The 14,348-nt window shown below is 46.4% G+C and overlaps 1 long non-coding RNA gene across 1 annotated transcript in view; it reads right to left on the reverse strand.

The window, feature by feature from the left end:
* The window catches only part of LOC137534629 (uncharacterized), a 39,060-nt gene extending 27,579 nt beyond the window's left edge, over positions 1 to 11,481 (reverse strand). The window contains exon 1 of the long non-coding RNA XR_011024377.1: positions 11,345 to 11,481. This is a non-coding gene — a long non-coding RNA (uncharacterized lncRNA). The remainder of the gene's footprint in view (positions 1 to 11,344) is intronic.
* Between the last annotated feature and the right edge of the window lie 2,867 nt (positions 11,482 to 14,348).

Genomic DNA, 14,348 nt, shown 5'->3' on the forward strand with positions numbered 1-14,348 from the left:
CCCTCACCTTGGACTCCCCCAGAGATGGACCTCCGGCGTGGAACGCGGAAGTAAGTCCGCATTCCTTTTACCATGCCGCCGCCGCCGCCGCCACCGTTGCTGCTGTTAATGAGTGTCAGAGGGGTAAGCGCTGACAGGGGGTCCAAGGTGAGGGAGGGGGGAAGTAGACCCCCCTCCCTGCCGCTATGTGTGGGCATGCTCCCCAGTTTCGCGCTGCATGCCCTCCTGGCAGCGCACCTCCAGCTGTGGTCTCGCGTACACCCTGGGGTACACGAACCGCGTGTTGTGAAACATTGAGCTAGATATTGGCGCCCCAGTATAGGAATCAAAGTATAGGTACCCCAGTATAGGGAGCCAGGTGAAGATGCCCCTAGTATAGAAAGATAGGTGTAGGTATCCACAGTATAGGTAGCTAGGTATAGGTGCCCCTAGTATGTGTAGCCAGGTATAGGTGCCACCAGGATAGGTTAGCAAGGTATAGGTAACCGAAGTATCACTAGCCAGGTATAGGTGCCCCCAGTATAGGAAGCAAGGTATTGGGGTGCCCCCGTATACAATGCTGCCCATAATTATTCATACCCCTGGTAAATTTTGACTTAAAGGATACCCGAACTGAAATGTGACATAATGAGATAGACATGTGTATGTACAGTGCCTAGCACACAAATAACTATGCTGTGTTCCTTTTTTTCTTTCTCTGCCTGAAAGAGTTAAATATCAGGTATGTAAGTGGCTGACTCAGTCCTGACTCAGACAGGAAGTCACTACAGTGGGACCCTCACTGATAAGAAATTCCCCCTTTTTCACCTCTTTCTTGCTCTCAGAAGCCATTTTCTGCTAGGAAAGTGTTTTATAGTTGGAATTTCTTATCAGTGAGGGTTACACTGTGGTCACTTCCTGTCTGAGTCAGGACTGAGTCAGCCAGTTACATACCTGATATTTAAATCTTTCAGGCAGAGAAAGGAAAAAAGGAACACAGCATAGTTATTTGTCTGCTAGGCACTGTACATACACATGTCTATCTCATTATGTCACATTTCAGTTCGGGTATCCTTTAAATTTACTTTTATTCAACTAGCAAGTAATGTTTTGACAGGAAATGACTTAGGTGTCTCCCAAAAGATAATAAGACAATGTACAAGAGGAATTATTGTGGAAACAAAAACATTTCTCAGCTTTTATTTACATTTGAGCAAAAAGTGTCATGTCCAAAATGATTCATACCCTTCACAAGCTGTCACAGTCTGTGTGAAAATCCATAGTTCTATACCAATCCAAATAGTCCAAGCTGTTCTTAAGTATCCCAATTACCCTGATTATTGACAACAGCTGTTTTAGTAAACTCAACAGCTGAAAAACAGCAGCTCTCTGCATTTGGTTTGTGGACAGTCATGGCTAAGACAAAGGAGCTCAGTGAGGACCTGCGGCTGCACATTGTGGCTGCTTACAAGTCAGGAAAGGGCTACAAGGCCATTTCTAAATGTTTTCAAGTTCCAGTGGCTACAGTGCAAAGTATTATTAAAAAATATAAGATTTTCCGCACTGTGGAAAATATCAGAGTATGTGGTCGGAAGCCAAAAGTGACACCTGTGCTGGCCAGGAGGATAGTGGGAGAGGTGAAAAAGAAGAAAGAAGGATCACCACCAAGGCCATCCTGGTTAATATGGGCTCTGCTGGTGGCAATGTCTCAAGGCAGACAATCCAACGGACACTGCACACTGCTGGGTTCTATGGATGCAGACCATGGCGTACGCCTCCAAATAAGGCACACAAAAGCTTTGGCTGCCAAGAGAGCTGTGTCTTTTAAATTCACTCTGAACCAGATGGTTCTTTAAAGAAGCACCACGGTTACGTGGCTTGGTAAGGCTACCCCCAGTGGTATGTATCAGTGTGGTGGTTGTCAGGTATGCCCTTTGGTGGACCGCACTGCAACCTTTTTCTGATTCCCTTGGCCAGAGAACCTACCGAATAGAATCCTTCATTAATTGCGCTACTGAGGGGGTTGTGTATATGCTCACTTGTCCTTGCAACATGCATTAAATAGGGAAAACAACGTGTCCCTTGCGGGCGAGGATTGGTGAGCATATGCGCAACGCAAGAGCAGAGGAATACACAACTCCCCTCGCGCAACACTACAAAGATTGTCATGGAGGCGAACTTGTGGGCTCGAAGGTCAAGGGAATCTATAAACTTAGCATTTCCTCCCGTAGGGGGGACTTTGACAGGATCCTTAAGCAGAGGGAGTGCGGCTGGATCTTTAGGCTTCGTACTTTGGCCCCACTTGGGCATAACGTAGACTTTGTGTAACGATCGATGGGCACAGAGAGTATCTGATTACCGGTGATCTGCAGTATCACCGGAAATACAGATATATACCAGATTATAAGTGATCTGCAGTCTCACCGATAATCCGATATACAAACTAACCTCTGTTCGCCTGAGTAGAGTGTAGTGTTTGGTGCAACAGTAACACTTAGAGGACAAGGCCTCAATGCAGCAAGGAGTACTGCACAGATTCCTTCCGCAGACCTGAGCTCTCCAAGACGGGAGGAGTCAGACTGACAGTAGGAAGGTATATCTGAAAGTGACCCTCAGGAGGAAGGATCGCTAACAGAGCGAGGAACCGCCTCTAACGGTAAGATCGGTTCTCGAGGTCGGACAAGCCAGGTCGTACACACACGGACAGATAAAGTACAAGATCAGGAGGCAAAGGCGGAGTCAAAGTACAGGCAGGGTTCAGCAACGGGGTATCAGATATATCGGGGTACAAAATCAGAGTTCAGGAGGATAGTCAAGGCAGGCAAAAGTCATAACAGATAATCACAATCAAACTAGTACTTTAGCTATCAACAGAATCTAGCTAAGTGTAGGATTACAGCTCCAGCTGGTCCCGGCACACTTGCGGATCTGACTACGGATCTGGGTGCTCCCACATATGTGATCGCACGCCAGACAAAGAGCAAGTGAACAACCAGCAGTATATATACTCTAGGACCTTTCCAGGACCTCCCTAATTGCTGGTCCAATGGGAGCAGTGGAATTTGTCAGCTGACCCAGCTGATCAGCCGACTCCCTTCTAACTGCTATTTAAACTCTGCCTCTGTGCTCGCGCGCGTGTAAGTCTGAATCTTGGTGGACTATCAGTCCCAGCCACACCAGTACTGTCTTGCAATGTATCTAGTGAACCAAGTGCGGGAGCCGCCTCCAATGCGGATTCCGCCGTTCCCAATGCGGATTCCGCCGCTCTCCCTGAGCGGCATGCAGCGTTTTTTCCGCGTTGTGGCGTCCTGCTGGACGCGGAAACAGCCGCCTCACCTTGAGAGGCCGCGGCTTTTCCGCGTTTCATTACAGTACCCCCCCCCCCCGAGGAGTGGACTCCGGACAACTCCTACCAGGCTTCTCGGGGTGTAAGGTATGAAATTCTTCCCTCAACTCATCCGCATGCATGCGAGTCCCTGGGACCCATTGTCTCTCCTCAATGCCATACCCCTTCCAGTGTACCAGGTACTGTACCGAGTTCTGGACAATGCGTGAGTCCAACATTTTCTCTATTTCGAACTCGGGTTGGCTGTCCACCAGAACCGGAGGAGGCGGAGTAGGGCCCACATGGACTGCGGGTTTGAGCAGAGACACGTGAAACGACCTTACGCCCCGCATGCTGGCAGGAAGATCAATAACGTAAGTGACGTTGTTAATTCTCCTAGTCACGGAAAATGGACCCACAAACCTGGGGCCCAGTTTGGCAGAAGGCTGCTTCAAGGTCAAGTGGCGTGTGGACACCCAGACTAAATCCCCTGGCTGAAATTTCCATTCCACGGACCGTCTCTTGTCCGCTTGACCCTTCTGATTCTGGAATGCCTTCTGCAAGTTCCCCTTAACGATTCCCCAATTGTCCCTCAGTGACCTCTGCCAATCCTCCAGTGCTGGAAAAGGAGAAGAGACAATTGGAAAAGGGGAGAATTTGGGTGACCTCCCTGTCACAATCTGGAATGGAGAGAAACCAGACGAAGAATTCTTTAAATTATTTTGTGCGAATTCCGCAAAGGGTAAAAATTTTACCCAGTCACTCTGAGCTTCCGCAACGTAACATCTCAGGAATTGCTCCAAAGACTGATTAATTCGTTCAGTCTGCCCGTTTGTCTGTGGGTGGTAGCCTGACGAAAAAGACAATTTCATGCCCATCTGGTTGCAAAATGCCCTCCAGAATCCAGACACGAATTGGACTCCCCTATCTGACACAATGTCTTCCGGAATGCCATGCAGCCGGAAGACGTGAATGATGAACAATTCGGCCAGTTCTTGGGCCGAGGGGAGTCCTTTCAGAGGCACAAAATGGGCCATTTTGCTAAAACGGTCGACTACCACCCAGATGACCGACATGCCTTCGGACCTGGGCAATTCCCCCACAAAATCCATGGACAGGTGGGTCCATGGCTCACTCGGGGTGGGCAAAGGCTGCAACCTTCCTACAGATGCAAGCCGGGAGGGTTTACTCTTGGCACATACCGCACACTCCCTGACATACTCCTTGCAATCTGTTGCCAAAGAAGGCCACCAAGCGCACCTGGAAATCAGATCCTGCGTTCTGGCAGCTCCAGGATGACCAGCATTCTTATGGTCATGAAAGAGTTGCAGGATTTGTAAGCGAAATGGTAGAGGGATAAACATGACCCCTTCAGGTTTTCCCTCAGGAACATCCTGCTGAAAGGGACCCAACACCTCTGTCCAATCCTCCCAGGTTTCCGTGGCAGCTAATACTAGTTTCTGTGGGATGATGGACTCAGGAGCGGGGGACTGTGCTGTCTCTGGTTCAAAACACCTGGAGAGGGCATCCGCCTTGGTATTCTTACTACCTGGAGTATACGTAATCAGGAATGTGAACCTCGAGAAAAACAGAGACCATCGGGCCTGCCGAGGGCTTAATCTCTTAGCCCCCTCGATGTATTCCAGATTCTTGTGGTCGGTATAAACCGTGATCGTGTGCTCTGCTCCTTCTAGCCAATGACGCCATTCCTCGAAGGCTAACTTAATGGCTAGAAGCTCCCTGTTGCCTATATCGTAGTTTCTCTCCGCAGGAGAAAACCTCCGAGAAAAATAGGCACACGGGTGTAATCTACCCTGTAAGCCTGAACGTTGAGACAGCACAGCTCCCACTCCAACCTCTGAGGCGTCTACCTCAACAACGAAAGGAAAAGAAGTGTCCACGTGTCTCAGTATGGGTGCTGAGCAGAACAGTTCCTTTAACGTAGAGAATGCCTGTAAAGCCTCAGGAGGCCAGTGAGTGGTGTCTGCCCCTTTCTTTGTAAGACTGGTGAGGGGTGCGACTACTGTGGAGTACCCCTTTATGAACCTCCTATAATAGTTTGCAAACCCCAAGAACCGTTGCAAAGACTTCAACCCCACCGGCTGCGGCCACTCCAGTACCGCGGAGACTTTGGCAGGGTCCATAGACAGGCCCGAGGTGGAGATTATATATCCCAGAAAGGCGACAGACGTAACCTCGAAAATACACTTCTCAAGTTTTGCGTACAACAAATTCTGCCTCAGCTTGTCCAGTACAAATCTGACATGGGTTCTGTGATCAGGGAGATTGTTAGAAAAGATAAGAATGTCATCCAGGTAGATTAACACAAACTTTCCCAACACCTCCCTAAATACCTCATTAATGAGTTCCTGGAAAACGGCCGGGGCATTACATAACCCGAAGGGCATCACTAGGTACTCGTAGTGCCCGTTAGGTGTATTGAAGGCCGTTTTCCATTCATCGCCCTTTCTTATGCGCACCAGATTGTATGCCCCCCGTAAATCCAGTTTCGAAAAAATCCTCGCATCAGTGACCTGTGTGAACAAATCGTCTATTAACGGCAACGGGTAGCGATTCTTCACTGTGATTTTATTTAGGCCCCGGTAATCGATACATGGTCGTAAACCCCCGTCTTTTTTCTTAACAAAAAAGAAGCCTGCCCCGGCCGGCGACCGGGACGGGCGAATGAAGCCCTTGGCCAAGTTTTCACTGATATACTCCTGCATGGCTAGTTTTTCAGGTCCAGACAGATTATACAAATGGCCTCGAGGGGGCATACAACCAGAACCGAGGTCAATGGGGCAGTCGAAAGGGCGATGCGGGGGCAATTTATCCGCAGCCTTAGGACAGAACACGTCAGCATAATCCGAGTACTGTTCAGGTACACCTTCCACTTGTACCCTGGTTTGACCTATCGTCAGCCTCCCTAAACACTGCTGGAGACAACGAGGTGACCATGCTGTTAACTGCCCCGTGGCCCAATCTATCTGTGGTGAATGGATTTGTAACCACGGCATGCCTAGGATGATTGTGGAGGTGGACATATGTAATACAATGAACTGTAGTTTCTCTTTGTGCAGCACCCCTATAGTGACTCCCACTTCTGATGTCTGTGATAACGGATGATTCCTCTGCAGAGGGGAATCATCCACTGCAGTAACCTGGACGGGTGGTTTTACTGGGGTGAGTGGAATACCCAACCTTTTAGCAAACTCAAAGTCCATAAAATTAGCTGCAGCGCCAGAATCAACAAAGGCTTCCGTGAGCTCGGTCTTACCTTCCCATGTAATCGTACACGGAAGGAGCAACCGTTTATCCTCTAGTGACCGCTCCGACCGACCAATCTGTATTGACTCGAGAGAAGGTGGGGTCACTGGGGTTGTGGCGCAAGACACCATTCTGACATGGTGACTACCCCTGGTTTGTCTTTGATAGCGCAACCTGCGGTCGATTCGAATGGCCGCTGAGATGGCCTCATCGACTGTTCTGGGTTCGGGTTGACTTAACATTAGGTCGGAGACCTCATCCGACAACCCAGATAGGAAGTAATCTAAGAGGGCATAGGTGTCAAACCTGGCCGTAACTGACCACCTACGAAATTCGGCCGCGTAATCTTCGACTGCACCCCTGCCTTGCCGTAAAAGCTTAAGCTTCCGCTCAGAGGTCGCAGCAAGGTCAGGGTCGTCGTAAATTACCGCCATGGCCTTAAAGAATTCCCCTACTGAGGTCAGAGCTGTATCTGTGGGGGGCAGGTTGTACGCCCAGGACTGGGAGTCGCCAGTTAACAAAGTTTTAATAAAGATGACCCGTTGGGTCTCAGTCCCCGAGGATCGGGGTCTCAACTCGAAATAAGATAACACTCTACTCTTAAAATTCCGGAAGTCAGACTTGTGGCCGGAAAATTTGTCTGGTACGGGCATACGTATGTCATCACTAGGAGGGGATCGCACTGAATCAACTGACGTCTGGAGGGTTCGCACAGAGCCTGAAAGGACATCAATCATAGTCTTGTGGCTACCCAGCACTTGGTTGATGTTTTCCACCGAAGTGGCAAGTGCGCCCAGACGGTCAGTGTGTGCGTCCATTTGCATTTTTTGGTCTGGCGTTCTGTAACGATCGATGGGCGCAGAGAGTATCTGATTACCGGTGATCTGCAGTATCACCGGAAATACAGATATATACCAGATTATAAGTGATCTGCAGTCTCACCGATAATCCGATATACAAACTAACCTCTGTTCGCCTGAGTAGAGTGTAGTGTTTGGTGCAACAGTAACACTTAGAGGACAAGGCCTCAATGCAGCAAGGAGTACTGCACAGATTCCTTCCGCAGACCTGAGCTCTCCAAGATGGGAGGAGTCAGACTGACAGTAGGAAGGTATATCTGAAAGTGACCCTCAGGAGGAAGGATCGCTAACAGAGCGAGGAACCGCCTCTAACGGTAAGATCGGTTCTCGAGGTCGGACAAGCCAGGTCGTACACACACGGACAGATAAAGTACAAGATCAGGAGGCAAAGGCGGAGTCAAAGTACAGGCAGGGTTCAGCAACGGGGTATCAGATATATCGGGGTACAAAATCAGAGTTCAGGAGGATAGTCAAGGCAGGCAAAAGTCATAACAGATAATCACAATCAAACTAGTACTTTAGCTATCAACAGAATCTAGCTAAGTGTAGGATTACAGCTCCAGCTGGTCCCGGCACACTTGCGGATCTGACTACGGATCTGGGTGCTCCCACATATGTGATCGCACGCCAGACAAAGAGCAAGTGAACAACCAGCAGTATATATACTCTAGGACCTTTCCAGGACCTCCCTAATTGCTGGTCCAATGGGAGCAGTGGAATTTGTCAGCTGACCCAGCTGATCAGCCGACTCCCTTCTAACTGCTATTTAAACTCTGCCTCTGTGCTCGCGCGCGTGTAAGTCTGAATCTTGGTGGACTATCAGTCCCAGCCACACCAGTACTGTCTTCAATGTATCTAGTGAACCAAGTGCGGGAGCCGCCTCCAATGCGGATTCCGCCGTTCCCAATGCGGATTCCGCCGCTCTCCCTGAGCGGCATGCAGCGTTTTTTCCGCGTTGTGGCGTCCTGCTGGACGCGGAAACAGCCGCCTCACCTTGAGAGGCCGCGGCTTTTCCGCGTTTCATTACACTTTGGGCTACAATGTTTCTTATAAAGCCTCTTTTTGATTCACTCGCACTCACCTTGATCTTGGCCCTGTCTCTGACCCCCATTGAAAATTCAGCATGAGGGAAATAGATTTTCAGTTGTCTGAGGACTGTCAGTTAAATTAGTTTTAATTAAGTCTTTCCTGCTACCTGCCATTTTGGCAATGTTGGAGGATGGACCATGCGCGCTCTGTGGTGGGACTTTGAAATAAATGTGTGCACTGTATAACAGGTATGGCACATTTGTGTTTTCTTTGAGCTGTTTCTGTCTCCTGGTTCCCCTGTTGTGGCGATTGCCGCTCTGCACTTACTGCATATGCATAATATTATTTGCATTTATTCCGCCCCGAAGGCGGTCTCGTATTGAGTCAAGGTATATAACGTACCCTGTAGCCATGATGTAATCACACCCTGAGGAAGCACGCATGCGCGAAACCGGTCAGTGGGCGGAGCTTGAGGACCCATTGCTCATCCTACGTGAACTTGTTTGTAAGCTGGCATACGGAAGTGTCCGCGCGGAAGGATACCAACGCCCGCAGGACTTCCACCTTTCTGGCGAGTTGGCGTCCCATAATCAGCACGGCTTCAGATCCACACAGCAATCATTACTCACGGAATGGAGTGCTACTGAGGAGGAGGCCCAGGAACTGTGAGTGCTCTTGTTTGGGCTGCATGATCGGCAATCTTGGCGAACTTTGTCTCTATGAGAACTATCTGTGCCACATGCATGTATATCCGCAGCCTTTGCTTGTTGCTTAACTGCTTGCCTCTCATCTGCCGCCCTCTCCTCTACTAACTTTACCCTGCATGCCTTGTCCACTTTGCTTATCCTGGGAGTCTGCGAGTGGGACTCTTGCCTTGTTCATTTTGAAAAGTGTCTACATTGTGACAAGGCGTCTGATGGCAGATTGGATTGCGTTTAAGCACCTCTTCCGTGATAGGTCAAATTGTCAAATTGAAATGCTGTGTTGGTCCTACAGCTACATCCATTCATTTGTATTGTATTCACTGTTTGAAATATAGGGTCCTCGCTCCTTGGACTTGTGGGTTTTTATTGGTGGGTGGGTGGGTGGGGCTGCTATTTCTGTCTGACATCCAGTTACAATTTTTATCTCATTTTTGATATAATAAAGTAAAGATTTTAGTGCCAATTGTATGCCTCCCTAGCTTTGGTCTTGTCTTGCTTTGTGCACTATCCTCCATTTTTATTTAATGTGTATGTACAGTGCCTAGCACACAAATAACTATGCTGTGTTCCTTTTTTTCTTTCTCTGCCTGAAAGAGTTAAATATCAGGTATGTAAGTGGCTGACTCAGTCCTGACTCAGACAGGAAGTCACTACAGTGGGACCCTCACTGATAAGAAATTCCCCTTTTTTTACCTCTTTCTTGCTCTCAGAAGCCATTTTCTGCTAGGAAAGTGTTTTATAGTTGGAATTTCTTATCAGTGAGGGTTACACTGTGGTCACTTCCTGTCTGAGTCAGGACTGAGTCAGCCAGTTACATACCTGATATTTAACTCTTTCAGGCAGAGAAAGGAAAAAAGGAACACAGCATAGTTATTTGTCTGCTAGGCACTGTACATACACATGTCTATCTCATTATGTCACATTTCAGTTCGGGTATCCTTTACATTTACTTTTATTCAACTAGCAAGTAATGTTTTGACAGGAAATGACTTAGGTGTCTCCCAAAAGATAATAAGACAATGTACAAGAGGAATTATTGTGGAAACAAAAACATTTCTCAGCTTTTATTTACATTTGAGCAAAAAGTGTCCTGTCCAAAATGATTCATACCCTTCACAAGCTGTCACAGTCTGTATGAAAATCCACAGTTCTATACCAATCCAAATAGTCCAAGCTGTTCTTAAAGGAAAACTTAAGTCAACAAAAAAAAATGAGATTTACTCACCTGGGGCTTCCCTCAGCCCCCAGCAGCCGATCGGTGCCCTCGCAGCCCCGCTCTGACGCTCCAGGACCCGCCGGCGAACACTTCCGGTTTGGCCGTCACCAGCCGACAGGCATGGGAACGCGAGTGATTCTTCGCGTTCCCAGCCTGTATATCGCCCCCTATGCTGCTATTGCGGCCAGAGAGGTGAAAAAGAAGAAAGAAGGATCACCACCAAGGCCATCCTGGTTAATATGGGCTCTGCTGGTGGCAATGTCTCAAGGCAGACAATCCAACGGACACTGCACACTGCTGGGTTCTATGGATGCAGACCATGGCGTACGCCTCCAAATAAGGCACACAAAAGCTCACTTGGCTTTTGCTAATCCTCAATGAACAACAGAGTACCCTCTATATGAGGGGACTGTTAATAAAACTTAACTTTTAATAATGATTTATAAAATTCACTAACTAACTGCTTTAATAACAAATACATACTCTGTGTAGATAACTGAGCTAGGGGTACATTATAAGTACAACAATGTGATTGCAATCACACCCCTTCAGCTCAGCGATATCATAAAGTATATTACACAATACCCCCCACCAAAAATAAACCCAACATGTTTCACTTCTAAAATGAAGCTTTTTCAAGGGAAAACATAATGTGCTTTAAGTGCAATAGTGCTAGGGTGTAAAATACAAGATAATAAAATAACAAAGAGCTAGTGAGCGTGTCCGCTCATGATAGCAGTCAAACCAGACTGATTTTCAACCAGCCTTTTTATAGTGATCACTGGTCACATGGGGAGGGGGATGTAATCAAACAGCCCCTCCCTATTAGAAAGAGGTCTCTTAATTGGTCTAAAACCCCATCAATCACTTCACAGCCAATCATTTTTGGTTCCATACGGTCCCATGTAAACTGATTGAACACTTTACAGTGATTACAAATTGCCATAAAGCCCATGGATCATACCTTAATCGCTGTGCTATAAAGCACTGTTCACTACACATCCATCACTGTAGTATAAGCTGATAAAATCCTATTTCCTTAGTTAGCCGAGATTCAGCGTTTCTGATTGGTCCCTGCTGCCTCTGACATCACCCAGAGTCTTCCAGCCAGTCAGAGAGAAGCATCAGGTAACTCAGAAACGCCCCCCTCCCTCCTATTGGTCAGAGTAGTAGCCCATGAGTCGCTCCCTGTCAGCTAGTTCGGTTCAACAGCAGAGAGCCTTTCAAAGTCCCTGCTGGAATGGCTCATCTGAATCGAAAGAGCCGATACAGATATAGGACTGCTCTGTAGAGGAGATGGAATGAATCATCATTGTGTTATAAACAGAAAATGAATCATTCAGCTCCATGCAGCACCAGGCAGACTCAGCAAGAGTCATATCCTGGTGCTTGCAGGACGGTTCTGGGTGGCAGGAGAAAGACTCACAAAAAAGAATCAGCTCTTGAGGTTCATAGAGGAGAAGGAATGAATCATCCTCATTGTGCTGTAAATAGAAAGCGACTCAATCTGCTCAATGCTGTGCCAGGCAGACTCAACATGAGTCATATCCTGGTGCTTGCAGAGGGGTATTCAAATGAATCATACTAATTTGCCGCGAGTCGGCTCATTCTCTTCTATATGTGGCTGTACACATACAATATAGAGCTTGTCAGTGAATCATTAGGGGCAAAAAATTCAACAATATAAAAATCAATTGTATTAGGATGTACTCAGCTAAAACACATATATTTCATGATGGATTGACAATACACGGAGCTGACCAATAAAGTCACATTCTTAAAGAGACCTAACCAAAAAATTGTCAATGACAGAATATTTCTCCCAGACATTAATTACCATATCTATAATTATAGGGGATTTCGAGGACGTTGTCTTGCATCAGCAACACTGTATAGATATTCCATTTACTCTAACACGAGAGCATCAAGTGATGTTAACACTCATATACAAAGCACCAACCAACGAGATAATAAAGATAACAATTGAGAGGACAATCCAATCAATTACTTTTAAATATAGGAGGGACACAAAGGGGTTACATTTAACACAGGGACCCGGTAGTGTACACAACAGCCAGGATTCTTTTAGGGAGCATGTGTTGAACTGTATTATTTTTATTATTGTTCACTCATAGGTGGGAGAGGGGGTGGGGGAAGAAATCCCCTCACCTATTTCCTCTCATTCTATTATAAGAAAGGAGTATACGTGAAACCCTCATTCAAGCCTGTTGGTGCTAGTGTCCCCAACCTATAAATCCATTTTGCCTCCAGTTTTCTTAAAATCAGATCCAAATTACCACCCCGTGGACCCATTTCCCACTGCTGTATCACCCAGAACCGTAACAAATTCGGGTCACCCCCATGCATCTCTACAAAATGTCTTGCTACTGATGTATTTCTTTTATGCTTAATATCACCGAGGTGTTCCAAGATTCTGGTTTTCACTGCTCTTGTAGTTTCTCCAATATATAGATAAGAACATGGGCACTTGATGGCATATATCACCCCCTCCGTATCACAGTTGAAAAAATCAAAGAGTCGATATATTCTGTTAGCTTTAGGCGCCATAAATTGTTTGCATTTTTCTACATTAATACAGGCTTTGCATTTGCCACATCTATGCATGCCATTCAGAACTGGATTCAGCCAGGTCCGTTTCTTTTCTTTAAATTTAACACCTTTTGGGGGTAAATAAGAGTGTGTCAAGGAATCACCCAGGTTTCTCCCCCTTCTATAAGTAAATTGGGGGTATGGGGATAAAATTTCACTCAACTGTGGATCCAGTTGCAAAATTGACCAGTGCTTTTCTATTATTTTCTTGATGCTGTTAGACCTATCTGAGAAGGTGCTAATAATCCGGGTAGGTTCCCTCTCATTTTTCCTCTCTTTCGTCCTCAACTTGGGGATTAATAACTGTCGTCTTTCAACAGATTTAGCATGTGTTTCTGCAGTATTAAGAACTTGTTCAGGATAACCCCTTTCTTTAAATCTTTTCTGTAGGGTCTGGCATTCCGCCTCAAAGTCTTTAGAATTAGAGCAGTTTCTCCTTGCCCTCAGGAACTGACCCTTTGGTATTCCCCTCTTTAGGGGGAGGGGGTGATAACTTTCCCATGATAGAAGGGAATTTGTTGCGGTGGGTTTCCTAAATATCTTAGTGTTCAACCCTTCATTCGAGTTTTTACAGATCTGAACATCCAGAAAATTAATGGTCTGGTGATCAATCTCATGTGTGAAATACATGCCAATCTCATTGGCGTTCAGTTTGGACACAAATTCCACAAACAAATCCCTGGGGCCGTCCCACAAGATGAAGATGTCATTTATGAAACGGCCCCAGAAGATAATATGGGAAGTATACATCACCAAGTCCTCTCCAAAAACTATGGTATCCTCCCACCGACCCAAAAATAAATTTGCGTAGGTGGGGGCACAGGCCGTCCCCATAGCGCATCCCCTTGTTTGTAGGTAAAATTGATTTTGAAACATGAAATAATTGTGTGTCAATATAAATGAGAGGAGTTCAAGGAGGAAATTCGAATGATCCCTAAGCAATATACTCCTAGTGCATAAATAGTGATTCACTGCTTTCAGCCCAAGTTCATGTTTAATGTTATTATAAAGGGCCTCCACATCTAAGCTTGCCAGCCACACATTTTCTGTTACTTTTATATCATTTATCTTATTGAGTAAGTCCATTGTATCTCTTAAATAAGATGGCAAACTTTCCACAAAGGGTCTCAAAAAGTGGTCTATATATTTGCTAGCGTTTTCGGTCAAGCTCCCATTACCTGACACTATGGGGCGGCCTGGGGGATCATTCACATTCTTATGCACCTTGGGTAGTGCATAAAAGGTTGGTATGGTAGGGCACTTATTTAATATACAATCAAAGTCAGTTTTTTCCAAGACTTCTCTCTCTTTTGCCATTTTCAGCAGTGATTCAAATTTACTGTAAAAAATATTTGTTG

The sequence above is a fragment of the Hyperolius riggenbachi genome, chromosome 10, assembly GCF_040937935.1.
Source record: "Hyperolius riggenbachi isolate aHypRig1 chromosome 10, aHypRig1.pri, whole genome shotgun sequence".
Taxonomy (NCBI): domain Eukaryota; kingdom Metazoa; phylum Chordata; class Amphibia; order Anura; family Hyperoliidae; genus Hyperolius; species Hyperolius riggenbachi.